Below are 7733 nucleotides of genomic sequence, written 5' to 3' on the forward strand. Positions count from 1 at the left end.
AACAAGACCAAAAGACAACCCTCAGAATGGGAGAAAATATTTGCAAATGAAGCAACTGACAAAGGATTAATCTCCAAAATTTATAAGCAGCTCATGCAGCTCAATAATAAAAAAACAAAACAACCCAATCCAAAAATGGGCAGAAGACCTAAGTAGACATTTCTCCAAAGAAGATATACAGACTGCCAACAAACACATGAAAGAATGCTCAACATCATTAATCATTAGAGAAATGCAAATCAAAACTACAATGAGATATCATCTCACACGTCAGAATGGCCATCATCAAAAAATCTACAAACAATAAATGCTGGAGAGGGTGTGGAGAAAAGGGAACACTCTTGCACTGCTGGTAGGAATGCAAATTGGTACAGCCACTATGGAGAACAGTATGGAGGTTCCTTAAAAAACTACAAATAGAACTAACATATGACCCAGCAATCCCACTACTGGGCATATACCCTTAGAAAAGCATAATTCAAAAAGAGTCATGTACCAAAATGTTCATTGCAGCTCTATTTACAATAGCCCGGAGATGGAAACAACCTAAGTGTCCATCATCGGATGAATGGATAAAGAAGATGTGGCACATATATACAATGGAATATTACTCAGCCGTAAAAAGAAACAAAATTGAACTATTTGTAATGAGGTGGATAAACCTGGAGTCTGTCATGCAGAGTGAAGTAAGTCAGAAAGAGAAAGACAAATACCGTATGCTAACACATATATATGGAATTTAAGAAAAATAAATATCATGAAGAACCTAGAGGTAAGACAGGAATAAAGACAGAGACCTACTAGAGAATGGACTTGAGGATATGGGGAGGGGGAAGGGTAAGCTGTGACAAAGCGAGAGAGTGGCATGGACATATATACACTACCAAATGTAAAATAGCTAGTGGGAAGCAGCCGCATAGCACAGGGAGATCAGCTCGGTGCTTTGTGACCACCTAGAGGGGTGGGATAGGGAGGGTGGGAGGGAGGGAGACCCAAGAGGGAAGAGATAGGGGGACATATGTATATGTATAACTGATTCACTTTGTAATAAAGCAGAAACTAACACACCATCGTAAAGCAATTATACTCCAATAAAGATGTAAAAAAAAAAAAACCAACCACAATAAGGCATCACCTCACACCAGTCAGAATGGCCATCATCAAAAAATCTACAAACAACAAATGCTGGAGAGGGTGTGGAGAAAAGGGAACCCTCTTGCACTGTCAGTGGGAATGTAAATTGATCCAGCCACTATGGAGAATAGTATGGAGGTTCCTTAAAAAACTACAAATAGAACTACCATATGACCCAGCAATCCCACTACTGGGCATATACCCTTAGAAAAGCATAATTCAAAAAGAGTCATGTACCACAATGTTCACTGCAGCTCTGTTTACAATAGCCAGGACATGGAAGCAACCTAAGTATCCATCGACAGATGAATGGATAAAGAAGATATGGCACAAATATACAATGGAATATTACTCAGCCATAAAAAGAAACGAAATTGAGTTATTTGTAGTGAGGTGGATGGACCTAGAGACTGTCATACAGAGTGAAGTAAGTCACAAAGAGAAAAACAAATACCGTATGCTAACACATATATATGGAATCTAAAAAAAAAAAATGGTTCTGAAGAACCTAGGGACAGGACAGGAATAAAGATGCAGATGTAGAGAATGGACTTGAGGACACGGGGAGGGGGAAGGTAAGCTGGGACGAAGTGAGAGAGTGGCATGGACATATATACACTACCAAATGTAAAATAGATAGCTAGTGGGAAGCAGCCACGTAGCACAGGGAGATCAGCTCGGTGCTTTGTGTCCACCTAGAGGGGTGGGATAGGGAGGGTGGGAGGGAGATGCAAGAGGGAGGAGATATGGGGATATATGTACATGTACACCTGATTCATCTTGTTATACAGCAGAAACTAACACACCACTGTAAAGTAATTATACTCCAATGAAGATGTTAAAAAAAAAAGAATGATCAAAATAGAAAATTACCATTTGGCAAACTGTCAGGTCTGAGAGTTAATTTTATCCTACTTACAAACTAATAAGTTAGCCTGATACCACTTCATAGATGGTGGCCAAAAACAGACTCCTGGATCAGAGACAAAGGACTTTATCACTTACAGAATAGCAAACAGCATAAGCATCATTTTATTTCCATCAGTTCTCCTTGTTCTCGAGTTCCATGGGGGCAACATAATACAGCCCTCATGAAAAGGATTAGTGCTCTTATAAAAGAGATACCACAGAGACCCCCGGCCCCTTCCACTATATGAAGACACAGAAAAAAGGCACTGGCTGTGAACCAGGAAGAAGACCCTCACCTGACCAGGCCTGCACCTTGATCTTGCACTTTCCAGCCTCCAGAACAGGAGTATGGCAAGGATGCCCACTTTCACCACTTCTGTTCAACATAGTACTGAAAGTTCTAGCCAGAACAATTAGTCAGGAAAAGAAATAAAAGGCATCCGGATTGGAAAGGAAGAAGTAAAATTATCTCTGTTTGCAGATGATATGATCTCATATGTAGAAAACCCTAAAGACTCCATAAAAAAGCTGTAGAACTAATAAATGAATTTGGCAAAGTAGCAGATTAAAAAGTTAACACGAGGGCTTCTCTGGTGGCGCAGTGGTTGAGAGTCTGCCTGCCGATGCAGGGGATATGGGTTCGTGCCCTGGTCTGGGAAGATCCCACATGCCGCGGAGCGGCTGGGCCCGTGAGCCATGGCCGCTGAGCCTGTGCGTCCGGAGCCTGTGCTCCACAACGGGAGAGACCACAACAGTGAGAGGCCCACATACCGCAAAAAAAAAAAAAAAAAAAAAAAAGTTAACACGAAAAAATCAGTTGCATTTCTATACACCAATAATAAACAATCTGACAAGAAATTTAAAAATAATTCCATTTACAATAGCACCAAAAAACTTAGGAATTAATTTAACCAAGGAGGTGAGAGACTCATACAATGAAAAGTACAAAATATTGCTAAAGGAAATTAAAAAGGATATAAATAAATGGAACACATCCCATATTCATGGATTAGAAGACTCAATATTGTTAAAATGGCAATACTACCCAAAGCAATCTGTAGATTCAATGCAATCTCTAACAAAATTCCAATGATATTTTTTGCAGAAATAGAAAAACCTATCCTAAAATTCATATGGAGTCTCAAGGGACCCTGTATATGTCCTAAAACAACCTTGAAGAAGATCAAAACTGGAAGACTCACACTTCCTAATTTCAAAACTACTACAAATCTATGGTAATCAAAACAGTATGAAAAACAAAAAAACAGTACGGTATTGGCATAAAGACAGACATATTGACCAATGGAATAGAATAGGGAGCTCAGAAATAAACATCTATGGTTAAATGATTTTTGACAAGGGTGCCAAGACCATTCAATGGGGGGAACAATCTTTCCAACAAATAGTGCTGGGAAAACTGGATATTCACATGAAAAAGAATGAAGCTGGACCCTGACCTAACATCTTATACAAATATTAATTCCAAATAGGTCAAGGACCTATATGTAAGACCTAAAACAATAAAACTCTTAGAATAAAAAGGACAAAAGCTGCAAAACATTTGATTTGGTAATGATTTCTTGGATATGACACCAACGGCACACATAACAAAATAAAAAACAGACAAGTTGGATTTCATGAAAATTTTAAAATGTTGTTCATCAAGAAACAGTATCCACAGAGTAAAAAGGTAACCCACAGAATGAGAGAAAATATTTTCAAATCATATATCTGATAAGGGATTAATATTCAGAATATACGGAGAACTCCTAAAACTCAACAACAACAACAAAAAAACCCAATTCAAAAATGGTCAAAGGACTTGAATAGATATTTCTCCAAAGAAGATATACAAATAGAAAATAAGCACATGAAAGGAGTTCAACATCACTAATCCTAAGGGAAATGCAAATCAAAATTACAATGAGATACCCACCTCATACCCATTAGGATGGCTACTATCAGAAAACAACAAGTGTTGATGAGGATGTTGAGAGATTAGAACACTTATGCACTGTTGGTGGGGATGTAAAATGGTACAGCTACTGTGGAAAACAGTATGATGGGTCCTCAAAAAATTAAAATTGGAATTACTATATGACCCAGAAATTCCACTTCTGGGTATATACCCAAAAGAATTGAAAGTAGGGTCTCGAAGAGATATTTGTACACCCGTTTCATGGCAGCATTATTCACAATAGCTAAAACATGGAAACAGCCCAAGTATTCATCAATGGATGCATGGATAAGCATAATGTGGTATATACCATCAATGGAATGTTGTCCAGCATTAAAAAGGAAGGAAATTCTGCAATATGCTATAACACGAATGAAACTTGAGGACGTCTGCTAAGTGGAATAATTCAGTCACAAAAAGACAAATACTGTATGATTTTTGTTATGTATATATATATATCTTTACATATATAGGGATGTGTGTGTGTGTGTGTGTGTGTGTGTGTGTGTACGTACAGGCATACCTTGGAGATACTGCAGACCACTCCAATAAAGTGACTATCACAACAAAGCAAGTCACACAAATTTTTTGGCTTCCCAGTGCATATAAAAGTTATGTTTACACTGTAATGTAGTCTACTAAGTGTGTGATAGCATTATTTGTTAAAAAAAAAATACACACCTTAATCTAAAAATACTGCTAAAAACTGCTATCATTTGAGTCTTCAGTGAGTTGTAATCTTTTTGCTAGAGGAGCGTATTGCTGATATCTGATGACTGATCAGGTTGCTGAAGGCTGGGGTGGCTGTCACAATTTTTTAAAAATAAGGCAGTGATGAAGTTTGCTGCATCAATTGAGTATTCCCATCGTGAACGATTTCTCTGTAGCGTGCAATGCTGTTTTATAGCATGTTACCCACAGTAGAACTTCTTTCAAAACTGGAAACAGTCCTCTTAAGTCCTGCTGCTGCTTTATCAACTGAGTTTATGTAATATTCTAAATCCTTTGTTATTTTAACAATCTTCACAGCATCTTCACCATGCATAGGTTCCATTTCAAGAAACCACTTTCTTGGGAGTTCCCTGGTGGTCCAGTGGTTAAGACCCCTTGCTCTCAATGCAGGGGACCCAAGTTTGATCCCTGGTCAGGGAACTAGATCCCGCATGCCACACCTAAGAGCCCGCATGCCACACCTAAGAGCCCACATGCCACAACTAAGTGCCCACATGCCGTAACTAAAAAAATAGCCCACATGACCCAGTGCAGCCAAAATAAATAAATAAATATTTTTTTAAAAGTAAAGAAGAAAAAAGAAACCATCTTCTTTCCTCAACCATAAGAAGCAACTCCTCATTCATTAAAGTTGTATCTGGAGGTTACAGCAATGCAGTCACATCTTCAGACTCCCACTTCTAATTCTAGCTCTCTTGTTTCCACCACGTCTGCAGTTACTTCCTCCACTGAAGTCTTGAACCCATCAAAGTCATCCACGAGGGTTGAAATCAACTTCTTCCAAACTCCTATTAGTGCTGATGTTTTGACCTCTTCCCATAAAGTACAAATATTTTCTTAACGTTCTTAATAGCATCTAGAATGGTGAATCCTTTCCAGAAGGTTTTCTTCTTTTTAAAAAAAAAAAAAATATATATATATATATATATATTTATTTTTGGTTGTGTTGGGTCTTTGCTGCTGTGCATGGGCTTTCTCCAGTCGTGGCAAGAGGGGGCTACTCTTAGTTGCGGTGCGCGGGCTTCTTATTGCGGTGGCTTCTCCTGTTGCAGAGCACGGGCTCTAGGCGCACGGGCTTCAGTAGTTTTGGCACGTGGGCTCAGTAGATGTGGCTCACAGGCTTTAGAGCACAGGCTCAGCACTTGTGGCACACAGGCTTAGTTGCTCCGCAGCATGTGGGATCTTCTTGCACCAGGGCTTGAACCCATGTCCCCTGCAATGGCAGGTGGATTCTTAACCACTGCACCACCAGGGAAGTCCCCAGAAGATTTTCAATTGACTTTGCCCAAATCCATCAGAGGAATCACTGTCTATGGCGGCTATAGCCTTATGAAATGTATTTCTTAAGTCATAAGACTTGAAAGTCAAAATTTCTCCTTGATCCATGGACTGCAGAATGGATGTTGTGTTAGCAGGCATGAAAACTTTAATCTCATTGTACATTCCATCAGAGCTCTTGGGTGACCAGGTATATTGTCAGTGAGTAGTAATATTTGGAAAGGAATCTTTTTCTGAGCAGTAGGTCTCAGTGGGCTTTAATTACTCAATAACTATATTATAAACAGATGTTCTATCATCCAGGCTTTGCTGTTCCATTTATAAACCGTAGGCAGAATAGATTTCACATAATTCTTAAGGGCCCTAGGATTTTCAGAATGGTAAATGAGCACTAGTTTCAAATTAAAGTCACCAGCTGCATTAGCCCCTAACAAGAGAGTCTGCCTGTCCTTTGAAGCTTTGAAGCCAGGCACTGACTTCTCCTCTCTAGGTATAAGAGTCCTAGACAGCATCTTCTTCCAATATAAGGCTGTTTAATCTACACTGAAAATCTGTTGCTTAGTGTAGCCACCTTCATTAATTATCTTCGCTAGATCTTCTGGATAACTTGCTGCAGCTTCTGCATCAGCACTTGGGGCTTCACCTTGCACTTTTACATTATGGAGATGGCTTCTTTCCTTAGACCTCGTGAACCAACCTCAGCTAGCTTCAAACTTTTACTCTGCAGTTTCCTTACCTCTCTCAGCCTTCATAGAATTGAAGGGAGTTAGGGCCTTCCTGTGGATTAGGCTTTGATTTAAGGGAACGTTGTGGCTGGTTTAATCTTCTAACCAGGCCACTAAAACTTTCTCCATATCATCAATAAGGCCGTTTTGCTTTTTTATTTGTGTGTTCACTGGAGTAGCTCTTGTAATTTCCTTCAAAAACTTTTCCTTTGCATTCACAACTTGGCTAACTGGCACAGGAGGCCTAGCTTTCAGCCTGTCTCAAACTTCGACATGCCTTCCTCACAAAGCTTAATTATTTCTAGCTTTTAACATGAGAGACATGCGACCCTTTCTTTCACTTGAACACTCAGAGGCCACTGTAGAATTATTAATTGGCCCTGTTTCAAAATTTTTGTGTCTCAGACACCAAGGGGGGAAAGTGTGGGGGGGCGTTATGAATTGGGAGATTGGGAATGACATGTATACACTAATATGTATAAAATGGATAACTAATAAGAACCTGCTGTATAAAAAATAAAATTCAAAAAAATAAAATATGAAATATAAAAAAAAAAATTTGTGTGTCTCAGAAAATAAGGAGGCCCAAGGAGAGGGAGAGAGATGGGGAAATGGCTGGTAGATGGAGCAGTCAAAATGCCCACATTTATTAAGCTCACCATCTCATGTGGGCAGGTTTCATGGTGCCCCCAAATAATTACAACAGTAACATCAAAGATCACTGATCACAGGTCACCATAACAAAGATAATAATAATGAAAAAATTTGAAATATTGCAAGAATTAGTAAAATGTGACACAGAGACATGAAATAAGCAAATGGTGTTAGAAAAATGGTACCAGTAGACTTTCCTCAATGCAGGGTTGTCACAAACCTTCAATTTGTAAAAAGCGGAATATTTGTGAAATGCAATAAAATGAAGTGCAATAAAACGAGGTATACCTGTACTATACACACACACACACACACACACACACACACACACACACACACACACA

The 7733-nt window shown here is 39.1% G+C and overlaps 1 protein-coding gene across 4 annotated transcripts in view; it reads right to left on the minus strand.

Annotated features, from left to right (window-relative positions):
• Positions 1 to 7733, minus strand: part of PSPH (phosphoserine phosphatase) — a 49998-nt gene that overhangs the window by 33719 nt on the left and 8546 nt on the right. Inside the window, exon 1 of one of the 4 annotated variants that reach the window (XM_029221819.1) lies at positions 2340 to 2473. The exons of 2 other annotated variants lie outside the window; for them this stretch is intronic. The gene's annotated coding sequence lies outside the window, so the exon portion shown is untranslated. Of the gene's footprint in view, positions 1 to 2339; positions 2474 to 7733 lie in introns of those variants that run through there. One more of the 4 variants, XM_029221820.1, reaches the window with a different exon arrangement.

This window comes from Monodon monoceros, unplaced genomic scaffold (assembly GCF_005190385.1).
Source record: "Monodon monoceros isolate NGI ecotype Baffin Bay Population unplaced genomic scaffold, NGI_Narwhal_1 Super_Scaffold_13, whole genome shotgun sequence".
Lineage (NCBI taxonomy): Eukaryota > Metazoa > Chordata > Mammalia > Artiodactyla > Monodontidae > Monodon > Monodon monoceros.